Here is a 17,897-nt window from a genome sequence, read left to right as displayed (position 1 = left end):
ATTAAGGAGGATTGCAAATAGATGAACTTTTTCATACTAGGTTGTGCACTTTGGTTGACATCCTTTCTTTGTTCTTCATGCGTTGAATGTGTTCTTGATTAGCTAGCTTTCTAGACTATGATTGCATGTTCAATAGGTTTAATTTAGGTGCTTTCAGTTAGATTAAATATTCAAGGAAAGTAAAATATGGGAAATCGTTTGCTTATTAACGTTTCACATGGTCAACTTCTTTCTCATGACATAGATAATCAACTATAGGAATCGTAATTGGATTTCTTGCATATGGATGTGGTTTTGATCTTTGTTCCTTGCGTTCCACCCTTGTATATATGTTTTTACGTTTTCTTTATTTTATTTATTTTAATTTTTAATTTTATAATCCTAATCCCCCCCTCTTTGTGTTTACTTGTATATATTTATAGTCTTTGTTTTATTTTTGTAAATAATACTTTGTACTTGTATTAATTATTTATTTGTTTTTACAATTACAGGTGTACCCTCAATCCCCAGCTAGAACGATCCCTACTTATTCTATACTGACAACTATATTTTGCAGGGTTAAATTGCGCGCTTGCTTCTAGCCGCGTCAGTTGTGAAGATTTTGGCATAGGTTTCATGACCCAATTCGGGGGTTTCTGGCGGCGCGTGGGGCCCAAGCGCAACCGCCTGTGGCGGCCCGTAGCAGTGCGTCCGACCACTTTTTATGCTTATGTTTCCTTTGTTGTGTCCTACTCATCCATACGAGCATGTTGATATATTATGGGGTCATGTTGTGATCATTTGAAGCATGCTAGGTTTAACGTAGTTTCAATTTTCTCGGTTTGCGATCCGTAAGGATCTGACCGTTGGATCGTTGTATAATTTTGAGAAATTGATCCTAGAAGTGATTCGGAGACCTTGGGAGGTCTCAGAGGAAGTTTTGTCTCAATTGACGAAATCTTCAGTTTTTGGTTCAAGTGCTCGGTTCAAACTCTAACTGTTTTCGTTTTTGGTTGAGTACTAAGTTGAGGCTTGAATTTACTTAGGTGGTTGACGGAGAGTGTTTTGTACGTTATCTCGACTGTGAGAGAAGACTGTTAGCCAAATAGCCACCCTCAAGTATAAGGGGTACAAGTAATAGTATAGGGATTTAAGAAAGGTTGTCGAACCCACGAGGATTGGATTCCTTTCACTAGCTAGAGTGTTAACCTAAGGAGAGCTAGAATATGCAAATGTACAATCACAAACCTAAATTCACAAGGAAATCTAGGCTCATGGTGAGTATGTGCATTGTGGTGGTAGTGAAATTGTTTGTTGGATAGAGTGGTGAACCAAAAAATAAATGCTCAAATGTAAACTAAACTACTCTAAACTAAACTAATAATATAATGGATGAAGTTAGGGGTTGGATTGTCTACCACTAACCTCCCTTGGAAGTATTGAAGTTCAAATACAAGTGATGCTATTCTAATTTCCCAATAACCCTCTTTGCATCCGGATAAGACTACAAAGGCTTAAACTCCTTTAATGTTATCAATTCCAACCAGATAAGTCTAGAATTAACTACCTAAGAACAATTCCTATTATCGGTTAAGTCTCAATTCATTGTTCCTAGATGCATAAAGTTTTGAGTTTAGATAATCATGCAAGTAAACCAATCCTATATCTAGGTGATTTTAACTCACAACCTTCACATGCACATAGAGGATGCTATCATGCTATCAATGCTTGAGGTTAACTACTCCCTAAACATTTTTTCATGAGATGACAAACACAACACATTCAAAGTAGTTAAGTTTGAATGAATGCATTCACTTCTTGAATTAGCATATGAAGATGAAAATCACAAATAACATCAAATGTAAATTAAAACATCAATTCATACAAGTTTGGCTAGGGCACTCAACCCTAGCCCCAACAAAGTAACTACTCACTCATAATCATACAAATTAGCATCAAATCTATAAAGTACATCAAGGTAAATTTAAAGAGTTAAGGAAAGAATCAACTAGTTGAAGCTGGACAATCAATGGCTAGCTCCCCCTTGTTCTCCTTGATTGATCCTTGGATCTTTCTTGACTGTGGAATGGATGGATGATGGACTTCTTGATGATGGTGGATGAATGAAATGGTGATAAAGATATGATGCTTCTTTGGCTAACTTTGAGTGGTAGTGATGGAGTAGTAGTGGCGGTGATGGAGTTTATGGTGGTGGAAGACGGTAATTGTTAATGTTTGAGATTGGGCGGTGGCCAAATCTCGGTTAACGCTGGTCCGGTGGGCGGACCGCTACTTGTGATATTCTCAGAGCTTCCGCTATCTGTCAAGTAAAATACAAAGGGGCGTCAGAGGGAGACCGCGCTGGGTGGTCTTCTCTTCTCCGATGCCTAAGTTAGTCAATGTATTTATGTTGACAGAATAACAGTAGGTAAGTAGTAATTGTGTAATTAATGAGGAGAGAGGAGTGGACCTTTTATAGGTGGGGAAGAGACTGATCTCTTCCTTGTTTTCGATGTGGGACTGATATGCTTCAGTTCCCAGCTTCTGATGCTTCAGTGAGGTGATCTTGGCACGGCGCGTGGCGGCGCGTCAGCAATGATCTGGGGGTGAGCCGGGGCTCAGGCGATAGCCTGCTTGGCTGTGTTTCCGTAGGTCACATCGTTGATAGTTGTCGGTACCGCTGGCGGTAATATGAGCGTAGCTCATTATAGCTAATTATGCTTGGCAAATGCTCATGTAAGTACAAGTTCCCTAAGTCCCCAGTCAAGGAGGGCAATCTTGGTTGGGGAGTTGCCTAGCGGTTTGAAGCGTTACTTCTGCTAGACTTGCGAAAGCATAATTAACGTCAGTGCGTTGTCGACCAAGGTTTTATTATGAGCAAACACTTTATACCCTTTTAGGTGGGCCCCCAGGGAGTCCCCCACTCCCCGGCTAAGATAGGCCTCCGTTTGGCTGGCATATTGTTTGTTGAGGGGGAGCTGCGCTAAGCAGAGGGTGTTGGGTAGCGAGCCCAATCTTTGATACTCGAGTGGCGGGGGTCAACGTGCCTGATCAGGGCCGTCGAAGACTGTGTTGACGCGTCCCCTTACTTGTTCCAGAGGAGCATAGCTTGACTGCAACGCCGTGTGGCGGTCGTTGTCCATATGCGGCGTTGCCTCGGGAATCGCCGTTGGCGGAAGTCCCTCCGCTGGGAGTAAGCGGTAAGAAGTGTCACGGGGACCTTCTCTCTTGTAAGATGTGAGGGAGAAGTTCCGCTAGCGGTGTTGCGCTTAGCGGAGACTGTCTCGCTTGCAAGATGAAAGGGAACAGTTCAGCGAGCGGTGTTGCGCGTAGCGGAGATTGTCTCCTTGCAAGATGAAAGGGAGAAGTTCCGCTAGCGGAGATTGTCTCCCTTGTAAGGTTAAAGGGAGAAGTTCTGCTAGCGGTGTTGCGCTTAGAGAAGACTATCTCTCTTGCAAGGTGAAAGGGAGAAGTTCCGCGAGCGGTGTTGCGCTTAGCGGAGACTGTCTCGCTTGCAAGGTGAAAGGGAGAAGTTCTGCGAGCAGTGTTGCGCTTAGCGGAGACTGTCTCACTTGCAAGGTGAAAGTGAGAAGTTTCGTGAGCGGTGTTGTTCGTAGCGGAGACTGTCTCGCTTGCAAGGTGAAAAAGAGAAGTTCCGCGAGCGGTGTTGCGCATAGCGGAGACTGTCTCGCCTGCCAATTGGTATGCCTGCTTTTTTACGGTTACTTCGGATAGACGCTTCGTCTGACAACTCCCGACACGTGGCTGTCATGCATTGGGCTGGCGTGCGGGTGTACGCCTCCTTAGCACGGCCGTCTCTTCGCCATTAATGCGAGTAATTATTGTTTTTGTAACCGAGGCGACGCCTCGGTTGATCCGGATAGTGGGTGCAATCATAGGGCACGTGGACGGTTCTCGTTTGATGTCGTTTTTCAGCGGCTGGCCTGGATTTGTTTGATGTTGACATAAAAGAGAGGGAAACCAAGGGGGTTTTGACATCTTCTGCACTTCGAACCAAACTCGTCGTCTTCAAGCTTTATTTTCTGAGAGTTGAGGAGTATGTTCTGCAAATCGAGTGAGAGTGTTGTCCTTTGAAGAAAGTAATTCGCCGAAGTGAAGGCAAACATCTCCAAGCGCACCAGTGTTCCCATATTTCAGGTTGGTGATCCGAGCCCTCTATTTATTTGGTTGCTCCTTGTTTCTGTCAGTTGATACTTTTGTTATGCGAAGTAATTGCTGCCACTCTATGGTGTGTCTGAGGGTCTAGAACGGTTTAGGGATTGGTTTGGGTGTTTTTGGCAGAGGATTGAAGGTTGTGGTTTTGCTAGATGGTCAAATCTGGATTTTTGGGTGTGTACATGTTATTTTCTTATTTTGGTTGTTTCTGGGTATTCTAGGTAACTGTTCTTGGTGTTCTTGGATGAAATCTGACATAGGGTTAGCTTAGATCTTCCTGGAACTGACTAACTTGGGTTTTAGGGTGTTTGTGATGGCTAGCGTCGTAGAGATCTTGAGCAGTGAGGATTACGGGTCTGACGTGTCGCTCAGCGTTGTGGATAGGATTTTTGTTGACTCGTTGCGTCCGTCTGCTCCTTCAGAAACCTCACTGCCGGAACTGCTAGACATCGAACCATTACAAACCATACCTTGGGAAGTAGCCATGGCTCGCGGTGGGCGTCCAGAGAGTTCGACGGCAAGGGAAGAAACTGCCGCCCGTAAGCAGCGCGAGGAGAGGCTGGCAGGGAGGAGATAGAGTCAGCCTGGGTTCTCCGTGATGGTACCCTTGTTGATGAGGCGGGGGGTCCGATGACTGTGTCGGCCGTGAATCGTCTGAAGCGGGCGTTTCGCCTTCTTGGCGTAGTGAAGTTGCGTCAGCCGACGAGGGATGAGAGAGCATCAATTCTGTCAGCACGGTATGCCACCGTTCACGAGGCTATCTTCCGCCAGGGGGTGATGCTTCCTCTACTACATAATCTTCAGATTTTGGTTTGCGAGTTCGACCTTGCCTTTAGGAAAATTTGCCCTAATATGTGGAGATTGCTAATGGCGCTCAACTCAGTCTGGCGGTTGTCTGGCTGCGAAGGTCCGACTGTGGCGAAGGTGCTGCACTTCTACGAGCTGGTTTACGTGAGGCGCCAGGGCTGTAGAGGCCAGGTGAATCTCACTCGTCGCCAGGGGGCGCCTAAGTTGATCGAGAATTTGAAGGATTCGATGTCCCCCTGGCGGTCAACCTTCTGCGTTGCGACCACAGGGTGGGAGTACGATGTGGGGGCGAACACACAAACCCCGTCGTTTAGGATTAAATCGGAATTCCAACCTATCCGAGGTTGTCGCTAGTCTCCGCTGAGCCATTTTGGCGGTTATCTTTATAAATATCTTCCCTTTTTTTTTTTTACATCGTCCCTGTTTTCTTCTTTGTGCAGCGAGATTGCGGTTCACATTGACTCATGACGAGCGGTGTCGTATTGCGAGGATTACTGGGTATTGGAAGAACCGCAGGTCCGCAACCTTCTTGACCTTCGCCTGCTCGGAGCTGTTGGTCGATTTGAAATTGACTCGCGCCCTTGGTAAGTGTCTCCCGCCAACTTGTGTTTTTTTTTTTTAACCTGTCCCACGCTAACCTGCGTTGTGTGCTTGTTCGTTCAGATCCCGTTCCCGATAACAAAGCCAGCCGCGACGCGTTTGATAAGGCCATGGACCGTGCGGAGCTATAGAACTTCCTTGAGGGCATGTACGCCGATGGGTTGAACGCCAAACAAACCGTCGTCGACTCTCAAACATTTTTTTTTTTTTTTGAGTTTGTGTATGTTGAAGGCTTAAAATCATAATATGAGGCCTTTGTTCTTTTTCACAATGATGCAAGGAGTTGAAAATGATGGTTGGGCCCAACAAAATGAAATATGACCTTTAATATGGAGACATAAGGTGAATTGTAAATGCTCTGCTAGGTCTTTAGGATCTTTTTGTGATTCCTTACCCTTTGTTTCTTAAAACCATGAGCCTTGGCTCCATTACAACCCTTTATAAGACCTTTTTGATCCTTAAGATGAGACAGCCTTTGATCTGTGGAGATGAGTTATAAGAGTTGAACCTATGGCTTGGGTCCATTTGTGCAAGTAGTTGATATCTTTCATGAGATCTTGAAATATTATATCCACAAAGTGCTTTTCATTTCTTATATATGTGAGCTATTTGATTGCCTCAAAATATTTTCTCTCACATATAATTGAGTGATTTTAAGCTTTTAAGCATTGCCTTGATCTGAGTGAAGAAAGAGTGGATATACCTTGTGAGGATATGAATCATACTTGTCTGAAACATGTTGAGCTCCACCCATCACCATTGTTACAACCAAGTCCTACTTATTTATATGTGGATTATATGCTTCAATTAACTCTCGAATATCTAAATATTGATTCTTGATTAAGTGCTAATTTTGATGCCATGAGAGTTAGGATTTCTGAGACAAATGTTAAGGGCAATATAGTCTTTGTGTGTAACTTGTGTAGAGTCTAGTAGTGACTTGTTTCTTTTGGTTGAGTCTTTCGTTTTGATTTTGCTAAGGGACTAGCAAAAGCTAAGTGTGGGGGAGTTTGATAAGAGCACAAAGTGTGACGTTTTTAATATATATTTTCCCTCATTTGGCTAAGTTATTCTCTTAAAATTACTAACTCTAACATAGTTTCTGTTTTTAGGTAAAAAAGGTCGGAAATGGAGAAAAGAGGTGAAAAAGAACAGAAATGAGTGTAAATGAAGGATAAGTCATTTTAGAAACTTTCCTCTTTCATTTTAGGAAATATTTCCTATTTTGTTTTAGGGAACTTTCTTCTTTTGAACTTTCCTATTTCTGATTTTCTTGTTTTAAAGAGAGTTCATCCCATTAAGAACTCTTGAGTGATGAAATCAAGGAAACATGAAGGATAAGATGAAGCAAAAAAATAAGGAGGAATTCAAGGGGAGATAAAAGGGGAGTTTTTATAGTCAATATTTATTCCTAATTATCTTATTTCTAATTGATTATAGACTCTAATTAAATTCTGATTTTTCTTGATTATAGGAGTTCGTTGTGTGCACACCCTTGGAAGAAGAAATTAGTGCAATTCAAAGGAGAGGAATAAGGGATGTATCTGGTCACTATTCAAGGAAAAGAAGGAGCATTGCATGATTAACTCCAGAGATATCCAGGGAATATATTAAGGGAAAAGAGATCAGAAATTTCATGACTTTGTCATGAGAAGATCAAGGAAATTTGGAGGAGAAATCACCTCTAGATGAATGGCTATGATTGCATCACAAGAGAGGAGGATTCCACTATAAATAGCAGTAATTCTTGAAGCCAAAACCATCACTTCTTCACGCAAAATTCAGTTCATTAGCCTAGCTCTCTTCTCTCCAAAACCCTCTCCAAAATTCAGAAAAAGCCTCTTGCCGTGAAGAGCTTTAGGACTTCTCCAAGGCTATTCGTGTTCTTGAAGGCCTAGCCCTGTGTTCTCTTGACGTTCTCCAAGCTTCCTTGAAGATCAAAAAGTGTAATCCATGACCCTTATTTCTGTTTTCATACTCTTTAGTATTGAATTTCAGATTTCGATTATGAACTTTGTTATTGGAGTTGGATGTTTGTTAAGAACGAGTTTATGTTAGTAATTTTCAGATTTGTTTCTTTATGTTCTTGAGTTGTTTATGATATCTCTACAATCTGATTTTGTGTCATCCTTTTATATCTTAAAGCATATGATCTTGGTTGAACAATGATGTTAATCTGCAGGTTAATAAAGCCAAATTTGTGTTCTAATTCACCTAATCATTTTAGGGCAGAAATTGAAGTGGTAAAGGCTATGTACAATGGTCGAGGTTATATGCTACATGTTTGTGCGTTTGTAACTTCTTATGGATGCATACATGTTTGAATTCAGAATTCTAATTGCAATTAATGATTCATATTTAATGTTGACGGATGCTCTTCAGTATTAACATAATGTTTTATATGAAATATTTTAAGTTATGGACTTTTCCTAACTTAGGAGATTAAAAAGAAGAATTAAAGTGGTACTCGATCTCTTCAGACTTGTACTTCGAATTCATTTTTTATATTTAGTGTTGGCATGATTTTAGGTTGTATAGATTGAAACAACTTGTTGCATGTTGATATGGTTTGAAAATTCTGATTTAAGTGTGAAGAAGTCGATCATTGTAGATAGTTTTATTTGTTTCGTTTTTATTTTAAGTAGATTAGGAACCAAATTCCAAAACCCCCCATTTTATTCTTTTATTTGTTAACTAACCTTTTTGTGTAGGTGTACCCTACAATCCCCGGACTGAACGATCCTTGCTTATCCTATACTGATAACTACATTTTGCAGGGTTAAATTGTGAGGCAATTTCAGCCGCATCATACTATGGTGACGCCGAGTCCTACCGCTCATGGCTCCGATCAAACAAGCCGCCTGGCCGTCTGACAGCCGTCGGTTGACGGTGAAGATGTTGCTGCTGCTACCAACAATCCCTGAAGCCTGCCCTAGCTCCGTAGCTTTTTCTTTTTGTTGTTGCCACTGAGGCGTTTTGTCATATGTAACTTTGACAATATTTTTGGGTGGGGAGTCCCGACCCTAAATATATGAAGTATCGTTTTCTTGTCTCTGAAATTTTGCTGTGTGGGATTGTTGCTGATAACATGATTGTGTTGTTTGAATGTTGATACACCGCTAGAGTTTTGACTTGTGCTTTTGTTAATCAATGAAACATTAAAGGAATTAAAATTGTTCCAAGTGCACGCTGTAGCGGACATTGTCCGCTGACTGTTGTTGGCGTTGCCAGTTAACTTGTGCTATGGAGAACAATGGTTTGAATATATAATTCCTCGTTTCATTAATAGCTGAGAGATTAGCGTTTACAAAAGAGGGGTTGTACCCGTTGGGTAGCTTCCCTTAGCTAAATGTTGAACAAAAATTTAGCTAAGTCAAGATGCTCTTGGGTAGCGGCATGACAATTTGTAATAATACCGGAGGTGTTCGGTATTCCAAGGGTGGGTCGTTATGACACCATCCTTGTCCATTAAGTAGAAGGTGTCGGGGCGGACAACTTGCACTATTTTGTATGGTCCTTCCCAAGTGGGACGGAGTGCCGTTGGCAAGGGAATGACTTCCTTTATGACCCAGTCCCCAAGTTGGAGGTTCCGGGCTTTGACTCTGGCGTTGTAGAAGCGCGATACCCGCTGTTTGTTTTGCAAGTTGTGCAAATGGGCCTTATGGCGTTTCTCCTCGAGGAGATCCTTGTCGAGGTGTTCCGCTTTGTAGTAAGCTCTGAGGAGCATTTACGTTTTATTTTGTGGTAACAATTTAATTCGTATGCATATGTAATATATGACTCTGTGGAGAGGGTCAATATTGACATAATGAGTTTCAGGGCATCAATATGTACTTGGTTTAAAGGAAAAAGTTTTCCAGGTATTTTGTATTGATGGCTGAACCATCACGCATGTATAATTATGAGATTATATATCGATTTTCTTTGTGTAAGAAAAATCAGGGGCATGACAAAGAGCCACAAGTCGATCAGCATCTTACAGCTCACAACTCAGGTAAAGATGTGAATACATAAGTCACTTGTTATCGTTTATAAGATATTAGTTTCAGTTTTTTTCTTCTCATTCTTTTTAGGGCTAATTTCATTTTACCTCCCTGACATTTACATGTTAAATCAGTTGTGGCCCTGCACTTTTGATTTCATCACATGTACCCCTGTGCTGTCCAATTTAATCAATTATGTCCAATAATTCATTTTTTTGTCAAGTTTTTGTAAATTGAAAATGTAGCTCCAATGGGCTCCTTTGTATGATGATGATTCACTAATGTGGCATGCAAAATTATATTGTATGTGACTAGAATTTCAAAATACATCACACAATAGTTGGTGAAAAAGCCAAGGGTTAGACAAGATTAATTGAAATTGGTAAGTACAGGGGCACACGTGATGAAATTAAAACTGCAGGGGCACAAATGATTTAAGGTATAAAGATCACGGAGGTCAAATGAAATTTTCCGTTCATTTTATCTGACCATGCAGAGACTTCCTCGACCCTTGATGAATTGAAAAAAAACACGTGGAAATACAACTGGGAAATGTATGATTGAGATGATTGCTAGCAGTGGCAACAAGAAGGTGGAGATAATATTTGACCAGGAGCATTGAGTCCCTAATATTGAGTACAGTAATAAGAAGTTCACTACCACTATAGGGATTAAGGTTCGAAGTCGAGCTCCGGTATGTTACCACGGATGGATAAGATTCCGGCACGTATTAAGAGGACACTGAGAGAGGGATTGACGGTAAGTTTAAGTCAAAGTGTTTTAATGCAAAATTAATATATCTTGTTCATTACATAGTAGATTGTTTTGATTCTTAATTAGGTACACTTTGATGTGAAAATAGAACATCTGAAAATTATCAATTTTGTGGATGATAAAATGCGCTTAGCGTATACTCAATTCAAGTGGAAGTTGCATGATCACTACCAAAAATGTGGCACACCTGCTCGGGGACGAGCCATGCTTCCTCCACCGGATCTATGACGTTATAGACCGATAGAGGAGTGACATTGGCTAAGTGAAAAACTCTACACCGATCCAAAATATATTGTATCTATTCTTTACTCCTATATATTTTTTTAAATAAATAATATTACAGTTTTATGCTTAGATTAAAAATCTTAGAATACATATATAGTTAACCTCACAATATTTATAAAGGATAAATGTGAGAAGAAATTCAGCTAGCCGAAAGAGACAAAGGAGTACGCATCGTGGTAAAGCTATGCCTTTAATTCAACATGCTTTGAGGACAGTCAAGGTAAAATTAATGAGTTTCAAGTGAGTTAATTTAAATGTTCTCTTAAATAGTAGTTAATTTGAGAGATTTTTTTTAAACTGCAGGAGGAATCCTTTGTCTTTCATAGACAATTGGGCAGATATATATCAAGATTCAAAAATTAATTGGGAGGAATCCTTTGTCTTTCATAGACAATTGGGCAGATATGTATCAAGATTCAAAAATTAATTGGGAGGAGTCCTCTGTCTTTCATAGACAATTGGACAGATATGTATCAAGATTCAAAAATTAATTGGGGGCGTGATTGGCAAATGAGCGGCAAGTGGGGTGCCCAGATCAGTTCGGGGGCCCAAATGGATTGGGTGGCCCATGTCAGTGTGGGTATCCAAATCATTTCGGAAGCTCAAAAGTGTGTGGTGGCCCAAATCAGTTTTGAAGTTAAAATCAAATGGGTCTAGAGGGTTCCAACCTGCTCTGAGTTCCTGGTGGAATTGGGCTCTTTGGTGGACCATGCTAATAAGCTCTATCTCTTCAGGGTTTCGTATTTGGGACCCCGGAGGATCACTACCTTGTAGCTGGAGGCTTGAGATAAGGGCAAAGGAAAGCCTTAGGTTTTCCTGGTCTTCTTGCCTATTACTAGAAAGTCGGTCTTCTACTACTTTCATCTTGGTTTTCTCTAGTTGTACACCAATTGAGGTCTCTAGGCGACTAGGTTTACTATTCAAAGAGAGGTTAGTAGTGAGGATTTATTTTCTTGTAGCTAGGCTCAATAAGTGAGCGTATGTGTTAACAGTGAGGGTCACTTGTCCTTTGCTCGGTAGCTTGTGTCATTTATGAGTTTGGTATGAGACAGCATTTGATGTACGTGCCTTCTGGCCATGGATAAATTAATGAAGTTATCTATTTCCTAAAAAAAAAATTGGGTTAGTGATGCTGCACATGATAAATATGTAAGTCTTGTTATCAATTTTATCAAGGTCGTATTAGTTTTTGGAAAATAATTACTGTTTAAATATACAAGTAAATAACATATTTATTTTAGTTTTTAAATTTTATTTTTGTAGGATTGGTTGAAAAGTAAGAGAGAATAGCATAAGGAGAAACTAACCCTTGAGGCAATGGAGGGTACTCCACCAAAATCGTTACTGCGCGTGATGAGATTCAATAATGGCCGAAGAGTGTGGAAGGAAAGGAAAAAGAGTTCGTGGTTTAGGCTCGTTTCCTCGTATGGAGCTAATTGCTACATCTTTAACAACCGTGAGTTCTGAAATGAATGTAATGCAAGAAAAAGTGAAGAAGCTTGAATCAACTGTGGATACTATGCGGTCACAAAATGCACGGCTAATAACAATGTTGAAGAAGTTTATGATGAATAACCAAGACTGTTTTGCTGATACAGAAGACATTGATATGAACATCGTAGTACCCAACAGTGAAGAAGATGATGTCTTTGGAAGAGATAAAGATGGTGTCCAAAACAATGGAGACAATTCGAAAACAGAGGATCTAGAGGAAGATTTGTGATTCATAAAGTTGTTTTTAGTAATATTTAGTTTAGGTTTTAGCTAGTCTTGGTAAACAATATTTCTTTTTAGGGTTTTTGTCCATTTATCCCATTTCTAGGGATTTTTTTCCCACTTACCCCATTAAGTTTTTTTAATTCTCCCTTACCCAAAACACTCTAAGGAAGTCTTCCCCATTAAGTTTTTATTTTTTTTTATTTTTTATTTTTTTTTAGACTATTTTACCCTCACCCCTTTGTTACTTAGAGAGAGAGAGAGAGAAACCATAGGAGACTTCGCCGGAGCCCCGTCACCGATCACCGGATTCCGGTCATCGGTCGCCGCATACCGGACTTTTCTGAAAACCTCGCCGGAGGTCCCTAAAGAGGTCGTCGGAGCTCTCATAGGTCGCCGGAAAGGTTTATTGCCCCCAATGGACGTCTATTGCCCCCAATAGAGGGCAATAGACTATTGGGGGCAATAGATAGTCTATTGCCCCCCAATAGACGTCTATTGCATCCCAATAGAACTTTCGGCCATTGAAATAGGAACTAATCTTCCTAAAATTAGACATATAAAACTTTGAGTAAACAAAAAAAATGAGGAGATTACATAAATTCAAAATGCCTACTGCCTCCAATAGACTTTTAATAAACCTATATTACCCCCCAATAGGCCTTTATTGCCCTCCAATAGAAATTTTTTTTTTGGAGCCTTTTTGCCCCCATTTTATGAAAAAAAAAAAAAAAAAAATTGGGCACACAGAAAAACCATTTTACCCAAAAAAACAAAAAATACAGCTTGAACGATGGCGTCCAGGCTCGACTCGGAGCAAAGCCTGAACGGAACTACTGGCGCGTGGAGCTTCGGATATGGATCCGACTATGGAGACGCAGATCAAAGAGACGAGGAGAAATGGATCCGAATATGGAGATGCAGGAGAAAGCTCCGATCTTACGTTGTGTAGTCTCCGTCGAGTCTCTTCGCCGCCGGAGAAAAGCTTCGTCGCCTACGATGCTAGCTGCAAAGAAAGCTCCAAGCTCCGATGACGGCTTGGGCCTGGGCGAGCTAGGTGCTGGTGACGACGCCATGGTGGGCGGCCCGGGTCAGGTAGTAGGTGCAGTCGGCGTCGGGGCTTTGCAGGGTGGGGGGGGGGGGGGGAGAGAGAGAGAGAGAGAGAGAGAGATTGATGTTGATGGCAGTGATTGTAATTCTTTAATTGATTTCAGGGCAAAATGGTCATTTGCGGTTAAATTGTGTATGTAAGAACAAAAATCTGTTGCTGGGGTCAGTGGGATAATTTTTCCTTATTTTGGTGTTTTGGGTCAAGGACCCTTCTTTTTATTAGCTATTATTATTTTTGGGTAGAATATTTGTAGACCCTATTTGGTTTTTGATTCAATAATTCCTCAAATATTTTTTTTTTTTGAGTAAATGAGGATTTCATTAATAAACGCAGGCCAGAATGGCACTTACAAATTTTTCAGAAACGGGAAGCATGCACAATTCGCTCAAGACATCGAAGCTCACTTAATCAGGAGCCTGGCAAACTACAACGTTATCCTACAAAGAGATAATTTTGTGTGAAAACTTCTTTTGCCAATGCGCTCAATTGCGGTGCGCCAGAAGCTTCCATTATCAAGATGTAAAAGAAACATCATAATCTGTAGGCAAAAAAAACCACCTAACTACACCCGTTAGCGCTCATTAAGGAACTAACAAGCATAGATCCCTAAAATAGGGTTATTGAAAGTAAAAAACTACTAACATTCTATAGGCCTAGGTCTAACACCTGGCCCAAATGACTAAGCAAAGCGCTAAAGCCCAACTGGAAGAAAACCAGCCCAAGACCCAGCAAAACAGGCCCAAAACAGACCCAGACACCCTCGATCACTGCCACCACCACATTCGCCACCACCAAAACCAAAAAACAGCTACGGCGCCGCCACCCACGAGGCACAGAATCGGGCAAACTAAATTAGATCCGAAACCCAAAGGGTTCGGACTTCTCAGTCCCAAACCGCCATAACTCCAATCGATGTCGCCGCCAGAATTTGGAAAGGCACCGAAAACCGCTCTGTGAATCAGTGCCTGCAACCTCCATAGACACGAAGCCTCAGGTCTGAAACTCATGTCGACTTCTCTGCTGCAATCTCCAAGCCCGACACTCCCATAAGGCCTTAGGCCTGCAATAGAGAGAAACACGCGAAGCCGCACATCATCAGCATGGCCAAGGCCACCTCCGACGATGGGGTGCCGCCGCCGGACGAGATTAAACTTTTGCGAGGTTATGGAAACCAGGTAGAGGCGATGATGGTCTTCGTAGGTTTTTCCCTTTGTTCACCCTGCGAACATCATAATTCCTCGAATATTATTAACAAATTAACTTTTTTTAATATTCAAATTATTTTGGAATTTTTAAATAAATAATTATTATGTGAGAGAAATAATACAGCCTCATTTAAAATAATTTGCATCAAATGATGATTCTTTTGCATATGTTGCAAATCATTATATGCAACATTATATGCGACCTCCACTAGGCCAATAACCTCAATATACAACACTTTTTACACAACAAAAAAAAAGTTGTTGTGTGATGATGAAAAGTTAGTCATACAACACGTTTAAGAACCTTACATTGTATGATGCCATAAAAATTTTGAAGTTTATATCTAGAAGGTGATTGCACAACACTGACAAGAATATTTTGTTGTATGAATGATAAAAAAAAAAAGGGGCAGATTTCTCTCCTAGCTTGACACAAATTTGGGTCCAAATATGTACTACATTGTACAACATCATAGTTATACCTGTTGTATGATACTAGCTTGCAAATTATCACACTACAGTTTTTGACTTTATGTTGTATGATTAGATCAGATATATTGGCAATTTTGGATGCACCCCCAAATGCTACTCATTCCTCCTAAAAACCTACAATTTTGAAAAACATATATATCATGATTTAAGGATCCTACAACATAAAATTTTTTATTAGTGTTGTCTGAATGAAACATGTCTATCCTAGCGCCAAAACCATTGTGCACATAGCGGGAACTTTCCAATAGCAAAAACTTGTACTTCGCACATCTAGTACATGCAGTAATTCAAAAAAAATCTAGTACATGCAGTAAAAGGTTTTCTGCCCCCGTGCCCCGCTCAATTTTTGGGCTGAAACTTGAACTTCCCACCATTTTATTAAACAAAAACTTCTTAGTCAATTTGTGGGCAGAACGTTCTCTTCACATTCAATTTTCCTTTTTATTTTATTTTTCGGGCAAGTCACACCCTCTCTTCTCTCAATTTCTCTCTTCTTCTTTCTTCTTCTCCGACCTCATCAGCCCCTTTCAAACCCTAACCTTAATCCTCCCTAATGGCCTCCTCTTTCTGCCGAATGGGTAATCCTTCTTTCCTTTTTAATCAGTAGGTAATTGGGTAAAACTAACTTGTAGTTTCTTTCTGAGTTTGATTCTCGGGTTTCTTTTAGATCTGAGGATGAACACGCAGGAGGTGTTCAAGCGGCGAGCCCATCACCTAGGCCGGAAGTCAGCCGCAACAATTGCCGTAGAATCTGCAATCGCCGGTGCTCGAAAAGAAGGTAACCCATTGCTACGTCTTCTATAACTCTAGCTACCTCATCGATTTTGTATCCGTTCAGAAACGATTGGTCAATAATCATGCTTAATAGTTAGTGCTGCTTCAAGTTTGGGTTTTGATTTTGTTTCAAGTTATTTTCTCTTAAGTTGATAAGCAGACTAGCTAGATTGGACATCATTTTAAGTATGATGGGAAGGTCATTTCTGTTTCGTTATTTAATATATTAATTCAGCTAGAGGTGAGTATGATTATTATTATAATCCAACAGCAAATTGTGTGATTTGTGTTCGTTTCGATGTAGGATGCCGATCTGGTGTTTCGAGTTTGCAAAGATGTGGAGAGTTGATGACAAATGGTAGTCAATTACACATTCTCAAGTACTTTTTTTTTCCTTTCAATTTTATTTCATTTTTTAGTGATTGTATTACTAAGTACACAAGAATATTCAGACCCAAAAAAAAAAAAGTACACATGAATATGAGATGTTGCGAAATCGTTCATGTAATTGTCATGTTAATCATATTTATAATAAGCTTTTAAACTGTGCTTTTAATCGTTCATGTAATTGTTCTGTAAATGGACATTTGAATGTTTTCATTTCTGTGTATTGAATGCTCCTTGTAATGCAGGGGTATGTTGATTTGATCGATTTGATAAGTTCAACCACTTTGTTTCTGGTTCAGGGCATGTAGACTTTGTTCAAGTGAGTTTTCTGGTTTCAAACTCTTCAACATTTCTATGCAGCGTGAATAGGAAATTGTATTGTCATAGTTATCTCAATTATTACTTGTCGATCATGTCTATGCTATTGTACTTCTATCTTTTTTTTTTAATTTCTTCTTCCATCATTAAATTCAGGTACACATCATATGTGGAAATTGTTGTAACTGACAATGCACAGGTTTGTGAACCTTTCATTTCAAAGTTCATGTATGGTTGGTATTTATACTAGGAATTGATATGGTACCTTATCAATACATGGAGACATGTAATCTTGTCAATCGTTGAACACTGTTTTTGGTTAAAAGCTCAATAGATAATACCAATGGGGGTTGCTTTAATTCTCACTCATTTAATTACCTCCCTCTGGTCCTCCACTTATTATTATGTTCAATTGCTAAGTTTCATTACCTTGGTGGACGTAAGTTGCTAGATTCAAAGTTTTATTTTCTTGGGTTTGTTTCAATGTTGTTGTGGTTTAATTTGTGATTTGTACTAGTACTATTTGAATTTGACACTATTTGTAAGCTGTTGTTCATGTTTTGGTGATGACAGGTAGTGGAAACCTTGCATTTTCTATGAAACCATAGTCTAGTACCATAGACTAGTACTAGTCTCAAGCACCTAAGTAATATATTCTCTCAGTGGTTATGGCTTGTTTTGACAAGTAAATGATTTGTACTTCATCTTCCTGGTACACTTGCATGCTCATGTGAATACCATGCTGAATGTTGATTTTCGTTGCAAGGATATTGAAAGCTTGGATGCTCTACTTGTTTTCAATTTGTCTGTGCTTACAAGGATATTGAAAGCTTGGATGAAGTGAAGAAGAGGTTCAAGGAAGAGTAGCTATGCAGCCTTTAGTAATATTGTTCTCAATGTTGTTCTTGTGTTTTAATGTATGAATAATTGAGAAATACTATGTTTATGGTACATTTGATGCTTTAATGTATGGATTGGAGTATTTGAATTGATGAATTGCATTCAAATTTCTTTTTAATATGGATCAGTACTGTTATTTAGATAACAATGGAGTATTAATTATGCACATAAAAATCAAGCAACAATTCACACAACAGATTTCTTATAACACTAAAATTCAGTTGTCTGAAATTAAATCATACAATAGTCATAGTCTAAAAATTGAAGTGGGAGGAGCAATCACACAACAGTAAAGTTCAAAGACATGTTGTCTGACAAGCTTAACCAACAACAGCTTGAAAACAAGTTTTGTTGTCTGAAGCATGCACCTGCCACGCATAGCATGGCTGC

This window comes from Rosa rugosa, chromosome 7 (assembly GCF_958449725.1).
Source record: "Rosa rugosa chromosome 7, drRosRugo1.1, whole genome shotgun sequence".
NCBI lineage: Eukaryota > Viridiplantae > Streptophyta > Magnoliopsida > Rosales > Rosaceae > Rosa > Rosa rugosa.
Note: the sequence above shows the minus strand (reverse complement) of the source record.